This window comes from Erpetoichthys calabaricus, chromosome 2 (genome assembly GCF_900747795.2).
Source record: "Erpetoichthys calabaricus chromosome 2, fErpCal1.3, whole genome shotgun sequence".
Taxonomy (NCBI): Eukaryota; Metazoa; Chordata; class Cladistia; order Polypteriformes; family Polypteridae; genus Erpetoichthys; species Erpetoichthys calabaricus.
In genome coordinates this window covers 41677428-41702012 of record NC_041395.2, presented here as the reverse complement: position 1 = coordinate 41702012, position 24585 = coordinate 41677428, and the positions used below count along the sequence as shown (strand labels likewise).

The window sequence follows — 24585 nt, the reverse complement described above, 5'->3', positions numbered from 1 at the left end:
CAAGAAGTCCAAGACCAATTTGGGCTTTAGCTGGTGGACCCACTATAAGCACTTCTGTTTTATTTTGATTTAGGTCAAGGAAATTATTAACCATCTGGGATCTTAGTTCAGACAGACAGTTGTGGAGTTGATTTGTTGTAGAGTTGCAAACAGGAATATAAACCTGAGTATCATCAGCATAGCAGTGAAAAGCAATGTTAAATTTCCTAAAAATAGATCCAATAGGGGCGGCACGGTGGCACAGTGGGTAGCGCTGCTGCCTTGCAGTTGGGAGACCTGGGGACCTGGGTTCACTTCCCAGGTCCTCCCTGCGTGGAGTTTGCATGTTCTCCCCGTGTCTGCGTGGGTTTCCTCCGGGCGCTCCGGTTTCCTCCCACAGTCCAAAGACATGCAGGTTAGGTGGATTGGCGATTCTAAATTGGCCCTAGTGTGTGCTTGGTGTGTGGGTGTGTTTGTGTGTGTCCTGCGGTGGGTTGGCACCCTGCCCGGGATTGGTTCCCTGCCTTGTGCCCTGTGTTGGCTGGGATTGGCTCCAGCAGACCCCCGTGACCCTGTGTTCGGATTCAGCGGGTTGGGAAATGGATGGATGGATAGATCCAATAGGGTGAAGGTATATGGAGAATAAAATAGGACCCAAAATGGATCCCTGAGGAACACCATATTTAAGAGGAGCAGTAGATAAAGAAGAGGAATTAAAAGTCACTGAAAAGTGTCTACCAGTTAAATATGACCTGAACCAGTTAAGAGCAGCCCCTTTGAGCCCAACAAGATGTTCAAGCCGCATCAGCAATATTTCATGGTCAGTGGTATCAAAGGCAGCAGACAGGTCAAGGAGGAGAAGGACTGCCGCATCACCTGAGTCAATAATAAGAGAGATGTCATTGAACACTTTCAGTGCTTTAAATGTTTATTCTAAAATGTTGTTGATTAGATTCTGCCAGATTTTGAAAAAGTTCTGCACAGATCCTCTAAGTGCGAATCTGATTTTTTCCAGTTGCAAATAGTATACAACATCAGTTACCCACTGACTTAGAAAAGGTGAGTTAGGATTCTTGCAGTTGAGCAAGGAAAGTCTATGTGCGAATACCTGAATTTGAAGCGTGGGGATGAGTATTCATTGATATTAACAAATCCTCCTCATATTTAATTTTTCAGACTATTTAGCTGTATCTTCCAAATGTGTGGCATTTTTTAATTTGAGAGCCTTTTCATTGAAGTGTTTTGAAAATTGCCTGCTATTTGCTGACACTAGAACACTTTTGACTGACCGTCAATTTTGGCGAATTAAATCCACAGAATAATTCATTGACAAGTGTTGAGGCTTTTGTATTCGGTTGTAGAAGGGAAAGCTTGACTGATAGACGAAAAGACCAATAAAATCCACAGTCTCAGATGCCAGCAGTGAGGGATAGTTAACACATGCACACAAATCAACGATCATTCCTAACTTTCTTAACTAAATTTATGACTGCATGGACAGGTTTTAAATATTATTTAATAAATATACCAGCAGCCACACACTTGTGTATACATTATGCACAAAGATGATTGTGGTGAAAGTTAAAATTACAAAAAATAGCTTCACCTTTGTTTGTGTTTTTTGTTTAATTTTTATTTAGATCTAGTTTTTATTCAGGGGAATGCAGATTTTTTTTCATTAACAACATATTTTTGTTTTAGTTTTCATTAACATTTTTAACACTGGTATCATGTAACCATGTTAGGTAAAAATGCACTATCACACAGCTAGAACTGGTTAGCAAATAATCTCGTTTTCAAATGATTAAAAATGTTAACAGTTTTTAACCTGTCTTGTCTCTATTTGTTTGTGTTTATTTATTACTGTCTGTTGTTAGATGCAACTAGGAAGGCAAGTTTCACATTTTCTTCTTTAAACATGACTAAATAAAAACTTTGAACCTTAAGCAAGTACATAGTGGAAGAATGTCTACATGTGTGAACTCTCTTCAAGGTCACCATCCTTAAGCCTGTATGACCCAAACGGCTATCACATTTATAAAAAAGAAAAACACTTTTAAAAAAATTTATGTTAACATTCCTTTCCTTGATTTTACCTTATTACAGATGATTTAGTTAAGCGTGATGACAATAAGAAATGGAAAGAAGGTATGTATTCACGTTTAAATTCACAGTATATGAAACATTCACTTTTAACAAAATCCCAAAAAACAGAAGCTAAGTGTGAAAAGCACATAAAATTAATTATTTTTAATTTATTTAGCATTTTTTTATTATTAAATAATGTAAATCTGAGTCATTTGCAAGAACACATGAGAAGAAAATACAATTGTCTGCAACTGGGATATAATTACTCCTAAAGCCTAAAAATACACCCAGAATCGCCTGCTTTGGAAGTGTACTTTGTTTGATTTCACTGTAAGTCTCAACATTATGCTCAGTAGTTTATTATTCTCTCTATGTGAACAATTACAGGTAATATTCTTTCAGCAGTGGCATTAAAAAAACAAGAACATTGTATTATGTCAATTTTCTTAACACTGTGTGTAGTTTAGGGTTATTGAGGACTTTATTGGAATGGAGTCCAGCAGTAACAGGTGAAAGGCAGGTGTCCATGCTACCTCAGTTTATTCTCTGGCAAAATGGAGAGAAACATTGTGTGTCATTGCCTTTTGATGACACAAACGGAATCATCTTTTGCAAGGTTTCTTTCCAAATCTATTAGTGCAGCCTCAGGGTAAAAAGAGGATCCTCATCAAGGTGCACTTCAAGTATTAACCTTACACAAGTCAAGTGAGGATTAGTGTCTTTTCCAGAGATAAGATGTCCTAGTAATTAAAGTTATTTAATGTGATTTAATGGTATCAAGTTAGAATAAAACACAGTTTAATTCAACAGTACATGTTAGGTACAGGAATTTGTCTTGGCACATTTAGATCTGCTAAACACGAGCATCACACAGGTTCTTAAAAAGCATTATAATGTCACACTGGACAGTATACAGTTAGGTCCATAAATATTTGGACTTAGGCAACTTTTTTTTTTTAATTTTGGTTCTGTACATTACCACAATGAATTTTAAATGAAACAACTCAGATGCAGTTGAAGTGCAGTCTTTCAGCTTTACTTCAATGGGGTGAACAAAACGATTGCATAAAAATGTGAGGCAACTAAAGCATTTTTTAACACAATCCCTTCATTTCAGGGGCTCAAAAGTAATTGGACAATTTACTCAAAGGCTATTTCATGGGCAGGTGTGGACAAGTCCGTCGTTATGTCATTATCAATTAAGCAAATAAAAGGCCTGGAGTTGATTTGAGGTGTGGTGCTTGCATGTGGAAGATTTTGCTGTGAACAGACAACATGTGTTCAAAGGAGCTCTCCATGCAGGTGAAAGAAGCCATCCTTAAGCTGCGAAAACAGAAAAAACCCATCCGAGAAATTGCTAAAATATTACGAGTGGCAAAATCTACAGTTTGGTACATCCTGAGAAACAAAGCAAGCACTGGTGAACTCAGCAACGCAAAAAGACCTGGACGTCCACGGAAGACAACAGTGGTGGATGATCGCAGAATCATTTCCATGGTGAAGAGAAACCCCTTCACAACAGCCAACCAAGTGAACAACACTCTCCAGGGGGTAGGCATATCGATATCCAAGTCTACCATAAAGGGAAGACTGCATGAAAGTAAATACAGAGGGTGCACTGCAAGGTGCAAGCCACTCATAAGCCTCAAGAATAGAAGGGCTAGATTGGACTTTGCTAAAGAACATCTAAAAAAGCCAGCAGAGTTCTGGAAAAGCATTCTTTGGACAGATGAAGCCAAGATCAACCTCTACCAGAATGATGGTAAGAAAAAAGTATGGAAAAGGCGTGGAACAGCTCATTATCCAAAGCATACCACATGATCTGTAAAACACGGTGGAGGCAGTGTGATGTCTTGGGCGTAAATTGCTGCCAATGGCACTGGGACACTAGTGTTTATTGATGATGTGACACCGGACAGAAGCAGCCGAATGAATTCTGAGGTGTTCAAAGATATACTGTCTGCTCAAATCTAGCTAAATGCAGTCAAATTGATTGGGTGGTGTTTCATGATACAAGTCAGTCACCTGATCTTAACACAATTGAGCATGCATTTCACTTGTTGAAGACTAAATGTCGGACAGAAAGGCCCACAAACAAACAGCAACTGAAAGCCACTGCAGTAAAGGCCTGGCAGAGCATTAAAAGGGAGGAAACCCAGCATCTAGTGATGTCCGTGAGTTCAAGACTTCAGGCTGTCATTGCCAGCAAAGGGTTTTCAACCAAGTATTAGAAATGAACATTTTATTTCCAGTTATTTAATTTGTCCAATTACTTTTGAGCCCCTGAAATGAAGGGATTGTGTTAAAAAAATGCTTTAGTTGCCTCACATTTTTATGCAATCGTTCTGTTCACCCCACTGAATTAAAGCTGAAAGTCTGCACTTCAACTGCATCTGAGTTGTTTCATTTAAAATTCATTGTGGTAATGTACAGAACCAAAATTAGAAAAAAGTTGTCTCTGTCCAAATATTTATGGACATAACTGTACAAGAGTGGGAAGACACACAAAAAGCACAGTTCATAATGTGTGCTCACAGCACAGCGTAGATATATGAGACACTTCAGAAAGGTTTGGGAAAATATTTGTACATTTTTTTGCAATTGGAGAACAGGTTGAGTTTAAAAAGAAACAACTTTTAATAGTTAAAAGCATTGGAATAATAACTAGTGCCATTAAGACCTTATGAAAATATCTGAAAATATATACACTTCAGTAACAGTTTTTTCTGGAAACACTTTATTTTCTGTTCATGTCTGTATTTTATGTATTTTTTTTTTGTTTTGTTTTCATTTTATTCTAATAATCTTTCGGAATTCTCCAAAATAAGAAAATGCATATTTGTTATCCATATTAATTATTTTGGTGCTTAATGCGTTACCAGAGATTAAATTTTTTTTCTTTCAGAATATGATGCAATCAGGGCTAAATATGGTAAGAATGTTAACTTTATGATGCACAGTATCTTGCTTGACTTGATCATTTAAAGAAAGCTCTCTCAAAGTACAGTGAGTGAATCAAAGATAGACAGGTTTGGTATGTTGTAAAGTAGTGTTTCTCAACCAGTGGGTTTTACCCCAAATGTGGGTTGCTGAACACCCTAAATGTGTCATCAGCTTTAGTTTAAAAAAAATGCCATTTCTTCATTAGGAATGCCAGTGAGCAGGGACAAGTTCCTCAAATGCCTTGTATTAGACTCACAACATTCATCCCAGAAACTTAAACCAAATAGAAATGTTTTAAGAACATACAACCCATATTTCCTGAGGTATGGTGAGCAACAGCCATTACACAAATCCTCCTTATATTTAATTTTTCAGACTATTTAGCTGTATCTTCCAAATGTGTGGCATTTTTTAATTTGAGTGCCTTTTCATTGAAGTGTAGTGAAAATTGCCTGCCATTTGCTGACAGTGGAACACTTTTGACTGACCGTCAATTTTAGCAAATGAAATCCACAGAATGAGTCATTGACAAGTGTTGAGGTTTTTGTATTCGGTTCTAGAAGGGAAAGCTTGACTGATAGATGAAAAGACCAATAAAATCCACAGTCTCAGATGCCAGCAGTGAGGGATACTTAACACATACACACAAATCAGTGATCATTCTTAACTAATTTTTTGAGTGCACAGACAGGTTTTAAATATTAATTAATAAGTATACCAGCAGCCACACACTTGTGTATACATTGTGCACAAAGATGATTGTGGTGAAAGTTAAAATTACAAAAAATAGCTTCAACTTTGTTTGCTTTTTTTCATTTTTATTTAGATCTAGTTTTCATTCAGGGAAATGATGATTTTTTTTCATTAACAACATACTTTTGTTTTAGTTTTCATTAACATTAATAACACTGGTATCATGTAACCATGTTAGGTAAAAATGCACTATTACACAGCTAGAACTGGTTAGCAAATAATCTCGTTTTCAAATGATTAAAAATGTTACAGTTTTTAACCTGTCTTGTCTCTATTTGTTTGTGTTCATTCATTTCTGTCTGTTATTAGATACAACTAGGAAGGCAAGTTTCACATTTTCTTCTTTAAACATGACTAAATAAAAACCTTGAACCTTAGGCAAGTGCATAGTGGAAGAATGTCTGCATATGTGAACTCTCTTCAAGGTCACCGTCCTTAAACCTGTATGACCCAAACAGCTATCAGATTTATAAAAAAAAAAAAACATTCTTAAAAAATGTCATGTTAACATTCCTTTCCCTGATTTTACCTTATTACAGTTGATTTAGTCAAGCGTGATGACAAAAAGAAATGGAAAGAAGGTATGTATTCACGTTTAAATTCACAGTATATGAAACATTCACTTTTAACAAAATCCAAAAAAACAGAAGCTAAATGTGAAGAGCACATAAAATGAATTATTTTAAATGTATTTAGCATTTTTTTTATTAATTAAATAATGTAAATCTGAGTCATTTGCAAGAACACATGAGAAGAAAATACAATTGTCTGCAACTGGGATATAATTACTCCTAAGGCCTAAAAATACACCAAGAATCGCCTGATTTGGAAGTTTACTTTGTTTGATTTCACTGTAAGTCTCAACATTATGCTCAGTAGTTTATTATTCTCTCTATGTGAACAATTACAGGTAATATTCTTTCAGCAGTGGCATTAAAAAAACAAGAACATTGTATTATGTCAATTTTCTTAATACTGTGTGTAGTTTAGGGTTATTGAGGACTTTAGTGGAGTGGAGTCCAGCAGTAACAGGTGAAAGGCAGGTGTCCATGCTACCTCAGTTTATTCTCAGGCAAAATGGAGAGAAACATTGTGTGTGACATTTTGATGTCACAAACGGGAGTATCTTTTGCAAGGTTTCTTTCCAAATCTGTTACTGCAGCCTCAGGGTAAAAAGAGGATCCTCATCAAGGTGCACTTCAAGTATTAACCTTACACAAGTTAAGTGAGGATTAATGTCTTTTCCAGAGATAAAGGTGTCCTAGTAATTAAAGTTATTTAATGTGATTTAATGGTATCAAGTTAGAATAAAAATCAGTTTAATTTAACAGTACATGTTAGGTACAGAAATATGTTTTGGCACATTTAGATCTGCTAAACACGAGCATCACACAGGTTCTTAAAAAGCATTATAATGTCACACTGGACAGTATATAAGAGGTGGGGAGACACACAAAAAGCACAGTTCATAATGTGTGCTCACAGCACAGCGTAGATATATGAGATACTTCACAGGTGGCGCAGTGGTAGTGCTGCTGCTTTGCAGTAAGGAGACTGTGGAAGATTGTGGGTTTGCTTCCCAGTTCCTTCCTGTGTGGATAGTGCTTTGAGTACTGAGAAAAGCGCTATATAAATTTAATGAATTATTATTTCAGAATGGTTTGGGAAAACATTTGTACAGACTTTTGCAATTGGAGAACAGGTTGGTCTTTAAAAGAAACATCTTTTAATAGTTAAAAGCATTGGAATAATAACTAGTGTCATTAAAACCTAAGGAAAAAATCTGAAAATATATACAGTTCAGTAACAGTTGTTTCAGGAAATACTTTATTTTCTATGAATGTTTGTATTTTATTTATTTTTTGTTTTGTTTTCATTTTATTCTAGTAATCTTTCAGAATTCTCCAAAAATTAGAAATTGCATAATTGTCCATCTTAATTATTTTGGTGCTTAATGTGTAACCAGAGATTTAAAATGTTCTCTTTCAGAATATGATACACTCAGGGCTAAATATGGTAAGAACGTTAACTTTATGTTGCACAGTATCTTGCTCGACTTGATCATTTACAGAAAGCTCTCGAAAAGTACAGCGAGTGAATCAAAGATAGACAGGTTTGCTATGTTGTAAAGTAGTGTTTCTCAACCAGTGGGTTTTACCCCAAATGTGGGTTGCTGAACATCCTAAATGCTTCATCAACTTTAGTTTAAAAGAAAAATGCAATTACTTCATTAGGAAAGCCAGTGAGCAGGGACAAGTTCCTCAAATGCCTTGTATTAGACTCACAACATTCATCCCAAAAACTTGAACGAAATAGAAATCTTTTAAGAACATACAATCCAGATTTTCTGAGGTATGCTGAGCAACAGCCATTACGCATTTTCTGTGGTTATCTGTGATGCGATATTAACAAACAAATTCATGAATCCTTCAGCAACAAAGACATTTGAAAATAAAATATGTTACTTAAAAAACTAAATTGTTTGACTTTTTAAAATGAATAATTCAAATCTTAACTCTTCATAAAAAACATTTTAGTATGTGTGTACAACAAGCCAGCATAAACTAAGGGCATCATCTCATTGCACATTCAATTGCTAAATATAAGAAAGCGCACACAATTGCAAAACAGTTTGTCTTGCCTTATGCAGTAGATATGTGCACCAAAATTGACAAGTCAGCCTCAGCACAATAAAACATATTACTCTATGAATTTTGTTTACTTACCCCTGATTTTAGCAAACTTGTGAAAATTGGATATATGTGTAGGTTACCTATGGAAAAGACAAATCAAAGCTAAATTTGTTCCAGTATTAAATACGCACGTGTCAAGCAATTTTACGTTGAATATTGTGTATTTAATGTGTTATGTACACTGTATTTAGATGCTGACTATGTATTTACTGTTATTTGTTAATGCGTGCCATTCACAGAAAAATGCTGGTTTATTTACTTTAAAATTGCTGATTATAATAAGTTATCAGTGAATAAAAATTGATAAAATGTGGAGCTTTAGACTAGAAGGGTTGAGAATCACTGGTGTACACTCAGAGAATGGAATGAAAATCATATTGGTACCTTACAGTATATGGATGAAGTTAAATTTTCTGCTGGACTTTGTGCTCTTTTGTTGATTTGCAAGTCTGTGGAATCCACTAAGGGGAATTTCCACACCCATACACAAACTTGACTGCTCTCCTTTTACTTACTCTTCTATTGGATATATTATTCTCCTGTTATTTATCCATCCATCCATCCATTTTCCAACCCGCTGAATCTGAACACAGGGTCACGGGGGTCTGCTGGAGCCAATCCCAGCCAACACAGGGCACAAGGCAGGAAACAATCCCGGGCAGGGTGCCAACCCACCGCAGCCTGTTATTTATACATTATCTTAAATGTTTTGGTATTAAGCTTTAGATTACTGTAAGTGAGGTTGTTTTTCCTTTGAAGGTTAATGTTTTATGTTTGTTTTCAACATCAGTGCTCTCTTTTTTCATTGAATTCACATCCCAGGGGGTTAGTACCTCAGCTGGTTAAAAGCCCATTTGATTGTGAGGGTCTCCCTTTCCCTGTAACATGTAAAGAGTGATTTTCTAGTTTTAAGATATGCTTTAGTTTTAGTTTTTATGTAGTTTTTAATTTTGTGTTTTAGGTTTTATTTTTATTTATTTATTTAATTCTTTTTCATTAATTTTTAGTTTTTCAGTTACCAACTTTTAATTTTTGTTACTTTTTTTTAGTTTTGCATTACTCATCAAAAATGTGGACAAGTGTAAAAACACAGTTTTTCTTTATAATGTTCGAAATCGATGTAATTCATGTTGTACCTGTCAACTTAATACATACAATTTTACTATCTTTGACAAAACTCTTATTTTCTTATCATAATGTGAGAGTTTAAGGCTTCCAATATAATCAAAAAATGCAAGAATCAAATAACAAGTGTGCTGTGATGCCATTAACCTGAAACAAGTTTAGTTACGTTTTTTTAATTTCAAAAACACTTTTTTATTTTTGAAATTCCTTTTGCAAGCAGTAAGATCATTGCATGCATATCCTGTTATTTTATATTTATTTTTGATATCTCCTTCTATGAGCTATATGAGATCTACCCATTTTGATACTCTGAAAGTGTTTTTTTTTCAGGTAATTCTTATTTTACATATTTTTTAAAATACTGTTTAAGTCATTATTTGAACTCTGTTAATAAACAGATTTTGGCAATTGAGAGACCTTAATGGCAAACTTCTAATAAACAATATCTCAAGTTACGCTCACTCAGTGACATACACATTGGGAGAACATTGAAACTGCATAGACACACCGACCAGGCTGGCAATCCAACCTGAAGTCATGGCACCGTGTGATAGTAATATTATTATTGTTATAGTGTAGACCTACTGCAAAGTAAACATTTGAAGGGAGATCCCCTGTTAAAACTTTACAAAGATGCATCATTCTAAATATATTAAGATTATTTATCATATTTAAAATCAAGTTGGATGGTTTGAAGGCAAAGTCAGAGAGGCGAGATTGTGTTGGTTTGGACATGTGCAGAGGAGAGATGCTGGGTTTATTGGGAGAAGGATGCTAAGGATAGAGCTGCCAGGGAAGAGGAAAAGAGGAAGACCTAAGAGAAGGTTTGTGAATGTGGTGAGAGAGGACATGCAGGTGATGGGTGTAACAGAACAAGATGCAGAGGATAGAAAGATATGGAAGAAGATGATCCGCTGTGGCAACCCCTAAGAGAAGCAGCCGAAAGAAGAAGAAAAATTTTTCAGACTATTTAGCTGTATCTTCTAAATGTGTGGCATTTTTTAATTTAAGTGCCTTTTCATTGAAGTGTAGTGAAATTTGCCTGCAATTTGCTGACAGTAGAACACTTTTCACTGACCATCAATTTTGGCAAATGAAATCCACAGAATGAGTCATTGACAAGTGTTGAGGCTTTTGTATTCGGTTCTAGAAGGGAAAGCTTGACTGATAGATGAAAAGACCAATAAAATCCGCAGTCTCAGATGACAGCAGTGAGGGATAGTTAACACATGCACACAAATCAGTGATCATTCTGAACTAAATTTATGACTGCATGGACAGGTTTTAAATATTTTTTAATAAATATACCAGCAGCCACACACTTGTGTATACATTGTGCACAAAGATGATTGTGGTGAAAGTTAAAATTACAAAAAATAGCTTAAACTTTGTTTGTTTTTTTCATTTTTATTTAGATCTAGTTTTCATTCAGGGATATGATAATTTTTTTCATTTACAACATATTTTTGTTTTAAGTTTTCATTAACAGGAATAACACTGGTATCATGTAACCATGGTAGGTAAAAATGCACTATCACACAGCTAGAACTGGTTAGCAAAGAATCTCATTTTCAAATGATTAAAAATATTAGTTTTTAACCTATCTTTTCTCTATTTGTTTGTGTTTATTCATTACTAACTGTTATTAGATACAACTAAGACGGCAAGTTTCACAGTTTCTTCTTTAAACATGACTAAATAAAAACCTTGAACCTTAGGCAAGTACATAGTGGAAGAATGTCAGCATGTGTGAACTCTCTTCAAGGTCACCATCCTTAAACCTGTATGACCCAAACGGCTATCACATTTATGAAAAGAAAAACTCTCTTAAAAATAATTACATTAACATTCCTTTCCTTCATTTTACCTTATTACAGATGATTTAGTCAAGCGTGATGACAGTAAGAAATGGAAAGAAGGTATGTATTCACGTTTAAATTCACAGTATATGAAACATTCACTTTTAACAAAATCCCAAAAAACAGAAGCTAAATGTGAAGAGCACATAAAATGAATTATTTTAAATTTATTTAGCATTTTTTTTATAATTAAATAATGTAAATCTGAGTCATTTGCAAGAACACATGAGAAGAAAATACAATTGTCTGCAACTGGGATATAATTACTCCTAAGGCCTAAAAATACACCAAGAATCGCCTGATTTGGAAGTTTACTTTGTTTGATTTCACTGTAAGTCTCAACATTATGCTCAGTAGTTTATTATTCTCTCTATGTGAACAATTACAGGTAATATTCTTTCAGCAGTGGCATTAAAAAAACAAGAACATTGTATTATGTCAATTTTCTTAATACTGTGTGTAGTTTAGGGTTATTGAGGACTTTAGTGGAGTGGAGTCCAGCAGTAACAGGTGAAAGGCAGGTGTCCATGCTACCTCAGTTTATTCTCAGGCAAAATGGAGAGAGAAACATTGTGTGTGACATTTTGATGTCACAAACGGGAGTATCTTTTGCAAGGTTTCTTTCCAAATCTGTTACTGCAGCCTCAGGGTAAAAAGAGGATCCTCATCAAGGTGCACTTCAAGTATTAACCTTACACAAGTTAAGTGAGGATTAATGTCTTTTCCAGAGATAAAGGTGTCCTAGTAATTAAAGTTATTTAATGTGATTTAATGGTATCAAGTTAGAATAAAAATCAGTTTAATTTAACAGTACATGTTAGGTACAGAAATATGTTTTGGCACATTTAGATCTGCTAAACACGAGCATCACACAGGTTCTTAAAAAGCATTATAATGTCACACTGGACAGTATATAAGAGGTGGGGAGACACACAAAAAGCACAGTTCATAATGTGTGCTCACAGCACAGCGTAGATATATGAGATACTTCACAGGTGGCGCAGTGGTAGTGCTGCTGCTTTGCAGTGAGGAGACTGTGGAAGATTGTGGGTTTGCTTCCCAGTTCCTTCCTGTGTGGATAGTGCTTTGAGTACTGAGAAAAGCGCTATATAAATTTAATGAATTATTATTTCAGAATGGTTTGGGAAAACATTTGTACAGACTTTTGCAATTGGAGAACAGGTTGGTCTTTAAAAGAAACATCTTTTAATAGTTAAAAGCATTGGAATAATAACTAGTGTCATTAAAACCTAAGGAAAAAATCTGAAAATATATACAGTTCAGTAATAGTTGTTTCAGGAAATACTTTATTTTCTATGAATGTTTGTATTTTATTTATTTTTTGTTTTGTTTTCATTTTATTCTAGTAATCTTTCAGAATTCTCCAAAAATTAGAAATTGCATAATTGTCCATCTTAATTATTTTGGTGCTTAATGTGTAACCAGAGATTTAAAATGTTCTCTTTCAGAATATGATGCACTCAGGGCTAAATATGGTAAGAACGTTAACTTTATGTTGCACAGTATCTTGCTCGACTTGATCATTTACAGAAAGCTCTCGAAAAGTACAGCGAGTGAATCAAAGATAGACAGGTTTGCTATGTTGTAAAGTAGTGTTTCTCAACCAGTGGGTTTTACCCCAAATGTGGGTTGCTGAACACCCTAAATGCTTCATCAACTTTAGTTTAAAAGAAAAATGCAATTACTTCATTAGGAAAGCCAGTGAGCAGGGACAAGTTCCTCAAATGCCTTGTATTAGACTCACAACATTCATCCCAAAAACTTGAACGAAATAGAAATCTTTTAAGAACATACAATCCAGATTTTCTGAGGTATGCTGAGCAACAGCCATTACGCATTTTCTGTGGTTATCTGTGATGCGATATTAACAAACAAATTCATGAATCCTTCAGCAACAAAGACATTTGAAAATAAAATATGTTACTTAAAAAACTAAATTGTTTGACTTTTTAAAATGAATAATTCAAATCTTAACTCTTCATAAAAAACATTTTAGTATGTGTGTACAACAAGCCAGCATAAACTAAGGGCATCATCTCATTGCACATTCAATTGCTAAATATAAGAAAGCGCACACAATTGCAAAACAGTTTGTCTTGCCTTATGCAGTAGATATGTGCACCAAAATTGACAAGTCAGCCTCAGCACAATAAAACATATTACTCTATGAATTTTGTTTACTTACCCCTGATTTTAGCAAACTTGTGAAAATTGGATATATGTGTAGGTTACCTATGGAAAAGACAAATCAAAGCTAAATTTGTTCCAGTATTAAATACGCACGTGTCAAGCAATTTTACGTTGAATATCGTGTATTTAATGTGTTATGTACACTGTATTTAGATGCTGACTATGTATTTACTGTTATTTGTTAATGCGTGCCATTCACAGAAAAATGCTGGTTTATTTACTTTAAAATTGCTGATTATAATAAGTTATCAGTGAATAAAAATTGATAAAATGTGGAGCTTTAGACTAGAAGGGTTGAGAATCACTGGTGTACACTCAGAGAATGGTATGAAAATCATATTGGTACCTTACAGTATATGGATGAAGTTAAATTTTCTGCTGGACTTTGTGCTCTTTTGTTGATTTGCAAGTCTGTGGAATCCACTAAGGGGAATTTCCACACCCATACACAAACTTGACTGCTCTCCTTTTACTTACTCTTCTATTGGATATATTATTCTCCTGTTATTTATCCATCCATCCATCCATTTTCCAACCCGCTGAATCTGAACACAGGGTCACGGGGGTCTGCTGGAGCCAATCCCAGCCAACACAGGGCACAAGGCAGGAAACAATCCCGGGCAGGGTGCCAACCCACCGCAGCCTGTTATTTATACATTATCTTAAATGTTTTGGTATTAAGCTTTAGATTACTGTAAGTGAGGTTGTTTTTCCTTTGAAGGTTAATGTTTTATGTTTGTTTTCAACATCAGTGCTCTCTTTTTTCATTGAATTCACATCCCAGGGGGTTAGTACCTCAGCTGGTTAAAAGCCCATTTGATTGTGAGGGTCTCCCTTTCCCTGTAACATGTAAAGAGTGATTTTCTAGTTTTAAGATATGCTTTAGTTTTAGTTTTTATGTAGTTTTTAATTTTGTGTTTTAGGTTTTATTTTTATTTATTTATTTAATTCTTTTTCATTAATTTTTAGTTTTTCAGTTACCAACTTTTAATTTTTGTTACTTTTTTTTAGTTTTGCATTACTCATCAAAAATGTGGACAAGTGTAAAAACACAGTTTTTCTTTATAATGTTCGAAATCGATGTAATTCATGTTGTACCTGTCAACTTAATACATACAATTTTACTATCTGTGACAAAACTCTTATTTTCTTATCATAATGTGAGAGTTCAAGGCTTCCAATATAATCAAAAAATGCAAGAATCAAATAACAAGTGTGCTGTGATGCCATTAACCTGAAACAAGTTTAGTTACGTTTTTTTAATTTCAAAAACACTTTTTTATTTTTGAAATTCCTTTTGCAAGCAGTAAGATCATTGCATGCATATCCTGTTATTTTATATTTATTTTTGATATCTCCTTCTATGAGCTATATGAGATCTACCCATTTTGATACTCTGAACGTGTTTTTTTTTCAGGTAATTCTTATTTTACATATTTTTTAAAATACTGTTTAAGTCATTATTTGAACTCTGTTAATAAACAGATTTTGGCAATTGAGAGACCTTAATGGCAAACTTCTAATAAACAATATCTCAAGTTACGCTCACTCAGTGACATACACATTGGGAGAACATTGAAACTGCATAGACACACCGACCAGGCTGGCAATCCAACCTGAAGTCATGGCACCGTGTGATAGTAATATAATTATTGTTATAGTGTAGACCTACTGCAAAGTAAACATTTGAAGGGAGATCCCCTGTTAAAACTTTACAAAGATGCATCATTCTAAATATATTAAGATTATTTATCATATTTAAAATCAAGTTGGATGGTTTGAAGGCAAAGTCAGAGAGGCGAGATTGTGTTGGTTTGGACATGTGCAGAGGAGAGATGCTGGGTTTATTGGGAGAAGGATGCTAAGGATAGAGCTGCCAGGGAAGAGGAAAAGAGGAAGACCTAAGAGAAGGTTTGTGAATGTGGTGAGAGAGGACATGCAGGTGATGGGTGTAACAGAACAAGATGCAGAGGATAGAAAGATATGGAAGAAGATGATCCGCTGTGGCAACCCCTAAGAGAAGCAGCCGAAAGAAGAAGAAAAATTTTTCAGACTATTTAGCTGTATCTTCTAAATGTGTGGCATTTTTTAATTTAAGTGCCTTTTCATTGAAGTGTAGTGAAATTTGCCTGCAATTTGCTGACAGTGGAACACTTTTCACTGACCATCAATTTTGGCAAATGAAATCCACAGAATGAGTCATTGACAAGTGTTGAGGCTTTTGTATTCGGTTCTAGAAGGGAAAGCTTGACTGATAGATGAAAAGACCAATAAAATCCGCAGTCTCAGATGACAGCAGTGAGGGATAGTTAACACATGCACACAAATCAGTGATCATTCTGAACTAAATTTATGACTGCATGGACAGGTTTTAAATATTTTTTAATAAATATACCAGCAGCCACACACTTGTGTATACATTGTGCACAAAGATGATTGTGGTGAAAGTTAAAATTACAAAAAATAGCTTCAACTTTGTTTGTTTTTTTCATTTTTATTTAGATCTAGTTTTCATTCAGGGATATGATAATTTTTTTCATTTACAACATATTTTTGTTTTAAGTTTTCATTAACAGGAATAACACTGGTATCATGTAACTATGGTAGGTAAAAATGCACTATCACACAGCTAGAACTGGTTAGCAAAGAATCTCGTTTTCAAATGATTAAAAATATTAGTTTTTAACCTATCTTTTCTCTATTTGTTTGTGTTTATTCATTACTAACTGTTATTAGATACAACTAAGACGGCAAGTTTCACATTTTCTTCTTTAAACATGACTAAATAAAAACCTTGAACCTTAGGCAAGTACATAGTGGAAGAATGTCAGCATGTGTGAACTCTCTTCAAGGTCACCATCCTTAAACCTGTATGACCCAAACGGCTATCACATTTATGAAAAGAAAAACTCTCTTAAAAATAATTACATTAACATTCCTTTCCTTCATTTTACCTTATTACAGATGATTTAGTCAAGCGTGATGACAGTAAGAAATGGAAAGAAGGTATGTATTCACGTTTAAATTCACAGTATATGAAACATTCACTTTTAACAAAATCCCAAAAAACAGAAGCTAAATGTGAAGAGCACATAAAATGAATTATTTTAAATTTATTTAGCATTTTTTTTATAATTAAATAATGTAAATCTGAGTCATTTGCAAGAACACATGAGAAGAAAATACAATTGTCTGCAACTGGGATATAATTACTCCTAAGGCCTAAAAATACACCAAGAATCGCCTGATTTGGAAGTTTACTTTGTTTGATTTCACTGTAAGTCTCAACATTATGCTCAGTAGTTTATTATTCTCTCTATGTGGACAATTACAGGTAATATTCTTTCAGCAGTGGCATTAAAAAAACAAGAACATTGTATTATGTCAATTTTCTTAATACTGTGTGTAGTTTAGGGTTATTGAGGACTTTAGTGGAGTGGAGTCCAGCAGTAACAGGTGAAAGGCAGGTGTCCATGCTACCTCAGTTTATTCTCAGGCAAAATGGAGAGAGAAACATTGTGTGTGACATTTTGATGTCACAAACGGGAGTATCTTTTGCAAGGTTTCTTTCCAAATCTGTTACTGCAGCCTCAGGGTAAAAAGAGGATCCTCATCAAGGTGCACTTCAAGTATTAACCTTACACAAGTTAAGTGAGGATTAATGTCTTTTCCAGAGATAAAGGTGTCCTAGTAATTAAAGTTATTTAATGTGATTTAATGGTATCAAGTTAGAATAAAAATCAGTTTAATTTAACAGTACATGTTAGGTACAGAAATATGTTTTGGCACATTTAGATCTGCTAAACACGAGCATCACACAGGTTCTTAAAAAGCATTATAATGTCACACTGGACAGTATATAAGAGGTGGGGAGACACACAAAAAGCACAGTTCATAATGTGTGCTCACAGCACGGCGTATATATATGAGATACTTCACAGGTGGCGCAGTGGTAGTGCTGCTGCTTTGCAGTAAGGAGACTGTGGAAGATTGTGGGTTTGCTTCCCAGTTCCTTCCTGTGTGGATAGTGCTTTGAGTACTGAGAAAAGCGCTATATAAATTTAATGAATTATTATTTCAGAATGGTTTGGGAAAACATTTGTACAGACTTTTGCAATTGGAGAACAGGTTGGTCTTTAAAAGAAACATCTTTTAATAGTTAAAAGCATTGGAATAATAACTAGTGTCATTAAAACCTAAGGAAAAAATCTGAAAATATATACAGTTCAGTAACAGTTGTTTCAGGAAATACTTTATTTTCTATGAATGTTTGTATTTTATTTATTTTTTGTTTTGTTTTCATTTTATTCTAGTAATCTTTCAGAATTCTCCAAAAATTAGAAATTGCATAATTGTCCATCTTAATTATTTTGGTGCTTAATGTGTAACCAGAGATTTAAAATGTTCTCTTTCAGAATATGATGCACTCAGGGCTAAATATGGTAAGAACGTTAACTTTATGTTGCACAGTATCTTGCTCGACTTGATCATTTACAGAAAGCTCTCGAAAAGTACAGCGAGTGAATCAAAGATAGACAGGTTTGCTATGTTGTAAAGTAGTGTTTCTCAACCAGTGGGTTTTACCCCAAATGTGGGTTGCTGAACACCCTAAATGCTTCATCAACTTTAGTTTAAAAGAAAAATGCAATTACTTCATTAGGAAAGCCAGTGAGCAGGGACAAGTTCCTCAAATGCCTTGTATTAGACTCACAACATTCATCCCAAAAACTTGAACGAAATAGAAATCTTTTAAGAACATACAATCCAGATTTTCTGAGGTATGCTGAGCAACAGCCATTACGCATTTTCTGTGGTTATCTGTGATGCGATATTAACAAACAAATTCATGAATCCTTCAGCAACAAAGACATTTGAAAATAAAATATGTTACTTAAAAAACTAAATTGTTTGACTTTTTAAAATGAATAATTCAAATCTTAACTCTTCATAAAAAACATTTTAGTATGTGTGTACAACAAGCCAGCATAAACTAAGGGCATCATCTCATTGCACATTCAATTGCTAAATATAAGAAAGCGCACACAATTGCAAAACAGTTTGTCTTGCCTTATGCAGTAGATATGTGCACCAAAATTGACAAGTCAGCCTCAGCACAATAAAACATATTACTCTATGAATTTTGTTTACTTACCCCTGATTTTAGCAAACTTGTGAAAATTGGATATATGTGTAGGTTACCTATGGAAAAGACAAATCAAAGCTAAATTTGTTCCAGTATTAAATACGCACGTGTCAAGCAATTTTACGTTGAATATCGTGTATTTAATGTGTTATGTACACTGTATTTAGATGCTGACTATGTATTTACTGTTATTTGTTAATGCGTGCCATTCACAGAAAAATGCTGGTTTATTTACTTTAAAATTGCTGATTATAATAAGTTATCAGTGAATAAAAATTGATAAAATGTGGAGCTTTAGACTAGAAGGGTTGAGAATCACTGGTGTACACTCAGAGAATGGTATGAAAATCATATTGGTACCTTACAGTATATGGATGAAGTTAAATTTTCTGCTGGACTTTGTGCTCTTTTGTTGATTTGCAAGTCTGTGGAATCCACTAAGGGGAATTTCCACACCCATACACAAACTTGACTGCTCTCCTTTTACTTACTCTTCTATTGGATATATTATTCTCCTGTTATTTATCCATCCATCCATCCATTTTCCAACCCGCTGAATCTGAACACAGGGTCACGGGGGTCTGCTGGAGCCAATCCCAGCCAACACAGGGCACAAGGCAGGAAACAATCCCGGGCAGGGTGCCAACCCACCGCAGCCTGTTATTTATACATTATCTTAAATGTTTTGGTATTAAGCTTTAGATTACTGTAAGTGAGGTTGTTTTTCCTTTGAAGGTTAATGTTTTATGTTTGTTTTCAACATCAGTGCTCTCTTTTTTCATTGAATTCACATCCCAGGGGGTTAGTACCTCAGCTGGTTAAAAGCCCATTTGATTGTGAGGGTCTCCCTTTCCCTGTAACATGTAAAGAGTGATTTTCTAGTTTTAAGATATGCTTTAGTTTTAGTTTTTATGTAGTTTTTAATTTTGTGTTTTAGGTTTTATTTTTATTTATTTATTTAATTCTTTTTCATTAATTTTTAGTTTTTCAGTTACCAACTTTTAATTTTTGTTACTTTTTTTTAGTTTTGCATTACTCATCAAAAATGTGGACAAGTGTAAAAACACAGTTTTTCTTTATAATGTTCGAAATCGATGTAATTCATGTTGTACCTGTCAACTTAATACATACAATTTTACTATCTTTGACAAAACTCTTATTTTCTTATCATAATGTGAGAGTTCAAGGCTTCCAATATAATCAAAAAATGCAAGAATCAAATAACAAGTGTGCTGTGATGCCATTAACCTGAAACAAGTTTAGTTACGTTTTTTTAATTTCAAAAACACTTTTTTATTTTTGAAATTCCTTTTGCAAGCAGTAAGATCATTGCATGCATATCCTGTTATTTTATATTTATTTTTGATATCTCCTTCTATGAGCTATATGAGATCTACCCATTTTGATACTCTGAACGTGTTTTTTTTTCAGGTAATTCTTATTTTACATATTTTTTAAAATACTGTTTAAGTCATTATTTGAACTCTGTTAATAAACAGATTTTGGCAATTGAGAGACCTTAATGGCAAACTTCTAATAAACAATATCTCAAGTTACGCTCACTCAGTGACATACACATTGGGAGAACATTGAAACTGCATAGACACACCGACCAGGCTGGCAATCCAACCTGAAGTCATGGCACCGTGTGATAGTAATATTATTATTGTTATAGTGTAGACCTACTGCAAAGTAAACATTTGAAGGGAGATCCCCTGTTAAAACTTTACAAAGATGCATCATTCTAAATATATTAAGATTATTTATCATATTTAAAATCAAGTTGGATGGTTTGAAGGCAAAGTCAGAGAGGCGAGATTGTGTTGGTTTGGACATGTGCAGAGGAGAGATGCTGGGTTTATTGGGAGAAGGATGCTAAGGATAGAGCTGCCAGGGAAGAGGAAAAGAGGAAGACCTAAGAGAAGGTTTGTGAATGTGGTGAGAGAGGACATGCAGGTGATGGGTGTAACAGAACAAGATGCAGAGGATAGAAAGATATGGAAGAAGATGATCCGCTGTGGCAACCCCTAAGAGAAGCAGCCGAAAGAAGAAGAAAAATTTTTCAGACTATTTAGCTGTATCTTCTAAATGTGTGGCATTTTTTAATTTAAGTGCCTTTTCATTGAAGTGTAGTGAAATTTGCCTGCAATTTGCTGACAGTAGAACACTTTTCACTGACCATCAATTTTGGCAAATGAAATCCACAGAATGAGTCATTGACAAGTGTTGAGGCTTTTGTATTCGGTTCTAGAAGGGAAAGCTTGACTGATAGATGAAAAGACCAATAAAATCCGCAGTCTCAGATGACAGCAGTGAGGGATAGTTAACACATGCACACAAATCAGTGATCATTCTGAACTAAATTTATGACTGCATGGACAGGTTTTAAATATTTTTAAATAAATATACCAGCAGCCACACACTTGTGTATACATTGTGCACAAAGATGATTGTGGTGAAAGTTAAAATTACAAAAAATAGCTTAAACTTTGTTTGTTTTTTTCATTTTTATTTAGATCTAGTTTTCATTCAGGGATATGATAATTTTTTTCATTTACAACATATTTTTGTTTTAAGTTTTCATTAACAGGAATAACACTGGTATCATGTAACCATGGTAGGTCAAAATGCACTATCACACAGCTAGAACTGGTTAGCAAAGAATCTCGTTTTCAAATGATTAAAAATATTAGTTTTTAACCTATCTTTTCTCTATTTGTTTGTGTTTATTCATTACTAACTGTTATTAGATACAACTAAGACGGCAAGTTTCACATTTTCTTCTTTAAACATGACTAAATAAAAACCTTGAACCTTAGGCAAGTACATAGTGGAAGAATGTCAGCATGTGTGAACTCTCTTCAAGGTCACCATCCTTAAACCTGTATGACCCAAACGGCTATCACATTTATGAAAAGAAAAACTCTCTTAAAAATAATTACATTAACATTCCTTTCCTTCATTTTTCCTTATTACAGATGATTTAGTCAAGCATGATGACAGTAAGAAATGGAAAGAAGGTATGTATTCACGTTTAAATTCACAGTATATGAAACATTCACTTTTAACAAAATCCCAAAAAACAGAAGCTAAATGTGAAGAGCACATAAAATGAATTATTTTAAATTTATTTAGCATTTTTTTTATAATTAAATAATGTAAATCTGAGTCATTTGCAAGAACACATGAGAAGAAAATACAATTGTCTGCAACTGGGATATAATTACTCCTAAGGCCTAAAAATACACCAAGAATCGCCTGATTTGGAAGTTTACTTTGTTTGATTTCACTGTAAGTCTCAAAATTATGCTCAGTAGTTTATTATTCTCTCTATGTGGACAATTACAGGTAATATTCTTTCAGCAGTGGCATTAAAAAAACAAGAACATTGTATTATGTCAGTTTTCTTAATACTGTGTGTAGTTTAGGGTTATTGAGGACTTTAGTGGAGTGGAGTCCAGCAGTAACAGGTGAAAGGCAGGTGTCCATGCTACCTCAGTTTATTCTCAGGCAAAATGGAGAGAGAAACATTGTGTGTGACATTTTGATGTCACAAACGGGAGTATCTTTTGCAAGGTTTCTTTCCAAATCTGTTACTGCAGCCTCAGGGTAAAAAGAGGATCCTCATCAAGGTGCACTTCAAGTATTAACCTTACACAAGTTAAGTGAGGATTAATGTCTTTTCCAGAGATAAAGGTGTCCTAGTAATTAAAGTTATTTAATGTGATTTAATGGTATCAAGTTAGAATAAAAATCAGTTTAATTTAACAGTACATGTTAGGTACAGAAATATGTTTTGGCACATTTAGATCTGCTAAACACGAGCATCACACAGGTTCTTAAAAAGCATTATAATGTCACACTGGACAGTATACAAGAGGTGGGGAGACACACAAAAAGCACAGTTCATAATGTGTGCTCACAGCACAGCGTAGATATATGAGATACTTCATAGGTGGCGCAGTGGTAGTGCTGCTGCTTTGCAGTAAGGAGACTGTGGAAGATTGTGGGTTTGCTTCCCAGTTCCTTCCTGTGTGGATAGTGCTTTGAGTACTGAGAAAAGCGCTATATACATTTAATGAATTATTATTTCAGAATGGTTTGGGAAAACATTTGTACAGACTTTTGCAATTGGAGAACAGGTTGGTCTTTAAAAGAAACATCTTTTAATAGTTAAAAGCATTGGAATAATAACTAGTGTCATTAAAACCTAAGGAAAAAATCTGAAAATATATACAGTTCAGTAACAGTTGTTTCAGGAAATACTTTATTTTCTATGAATGTTTGTATTTTATTTATTTTTTGTTTTGTTTTCATTTTATTCTAGTAATCTTTCAGAATTCTCCAAAAATTAGAAATTGCATAATTGTCCATCTTAATTATTTTGGTGCTTAATGTGTAACCAGAGATTTAAAATGTTCTCTTTCAGAATATGATGCACTCAGGGCTAAATATGGTAAGAACGTTAACTTTATGTTGCACAGTATCTTGCTCGACTTGATCATTTACAGAAAGCTCTCGAAAAGTACAGCGAGTGAATCAAAGATAGACAGGTTTGCTATGTTGTAAAGTAGTGTTTCTCAACCAGTGGGTTTTACCCCAAATGTGGGTTGCTGAACACCCTAAATGCTTCATCAACTTTAGTTTAAAAGAAAAATGCAATTACTTCATTAGGAAAGCCAGTGAGCAGGGACAAGTTCCTCAAATGCCTTGTATTAGACTCACAACATTCATCCCAAAAACTTGAACGAAATAGAAATCTTTTAAGAACATACAATCCAGATTTTCTGAGGTATGCTGAGCAACAGCCATTACGCATTTTCTGTGGTTATCTGTGATGCGATATTAACAAACAAATTCATGAATCCTTCAGCAACAAAGACATTTGAAAATAAAATATGTTACTTAAAAAACTAAATTGTTTGACTTTTTAAAATGAATAATTCAAATCTTAACTCTTCATAAAAAACATTTTAGTATGTGTGTACAACAAGCCAGCATAAACTAAGGGCATCATCTCATTGCACATTCAATTGCTAAATATAAGAAAGCGCACACAATTGCAAAACAGTTTGTCTTGCCTTATGCAGTAGATATGTGCACCAAAATTGACAAGTCAGCCTCAGCACAATAAAACATATTACTCTATGAATTTTGTTTACTTACCCCTGATTTTAGCAAACTTGTGAAAATTGGATATATGTGTAGGTTACCTATGGAAAAGACAAATCAAAGCTAAATTTGTTCCAGTATTAAATACGCACGTGTCAAGCAATTTTACGTTGAATATTGTGTATTTAATGTGTTATGTACACTGTATTTAGATGCTGACTATGTATTTACTGTTATTTGTTAATGCGTGCCATTCACAGAAAAATGCTGGTTTATTTACTTTAAAATTGCTGATTATAATAAGTTATCAGTGAATAAAAATTGATAAAATGTGGAGCTTTAGACTAGAAGGGTTGAGAATCACTGGTGTAGACTCAGAGAATGGTATGAAAATCATATTGGTACCTTACAGTATATGGATGAAGTTAAATTTTCTGCTGGACTTTGTGCTCTTTTGTTGATTTGCAAGTCTGTGGAATCCACTAAGGGGAATTTCCACACCCATACACAAACTTGACTGCTCTCCTTTTACTTACTCTTCTATTGGATATATTATTCTCCTGTTATTTATCCATCCATCCATCCATTTTCCAACCCGCTGAATCTGAACACAGGGTCACGGGGGTCTGCTGGAGCCAATCCCAGCCAACACAGGGCACAAGGCAGGAAACAATCCCGG

At 34.3% G+C, this 24585-nt stretch overlaps 1 protein-coding gene and 1 long non-coding RNA gene across 5 annotated transcripts in view; both read left to right on the top strand.

Moving 5' to 3' along the window:
* The window catches only part of LOC114644513 (uncharacterized), a 216685-nt gene that overhangs the window by 32204 nt on the left and 159896 nt on the right, over window positions 1–24585 (top strand). The window lies entirely within an intron of this gene.
* LOC127526563 (uncharacterized) overlaps window positions 2085–24585 on the top strand; it is a 30022-nt gene continuing 7521 nt past the window's right edge. Inside the window, exons 1-5 of one of the 4 annotated variants that reach the window (XR_007934052.1) lie at window positions 2085–2127; window positions 4973–4999; window positions 6303–6344; window positions 7753–7779; window positions 16616–16635. This is a non-coding gene — a long non-coding RNA (uncharacterized LOC127526563). Of the gene's footprint in view, window positions 2128–4972; window positions 5000–6302; window positions 6345–7752; window positions 7780–11458; window positions 11487–16615; window positions 16636–24585 lie in introns of those variants that run through there. The other 3 variants (XR_007934051.1, XR_007934053.1, XR_007934054.1) reach the window with 3 other exon arrangements.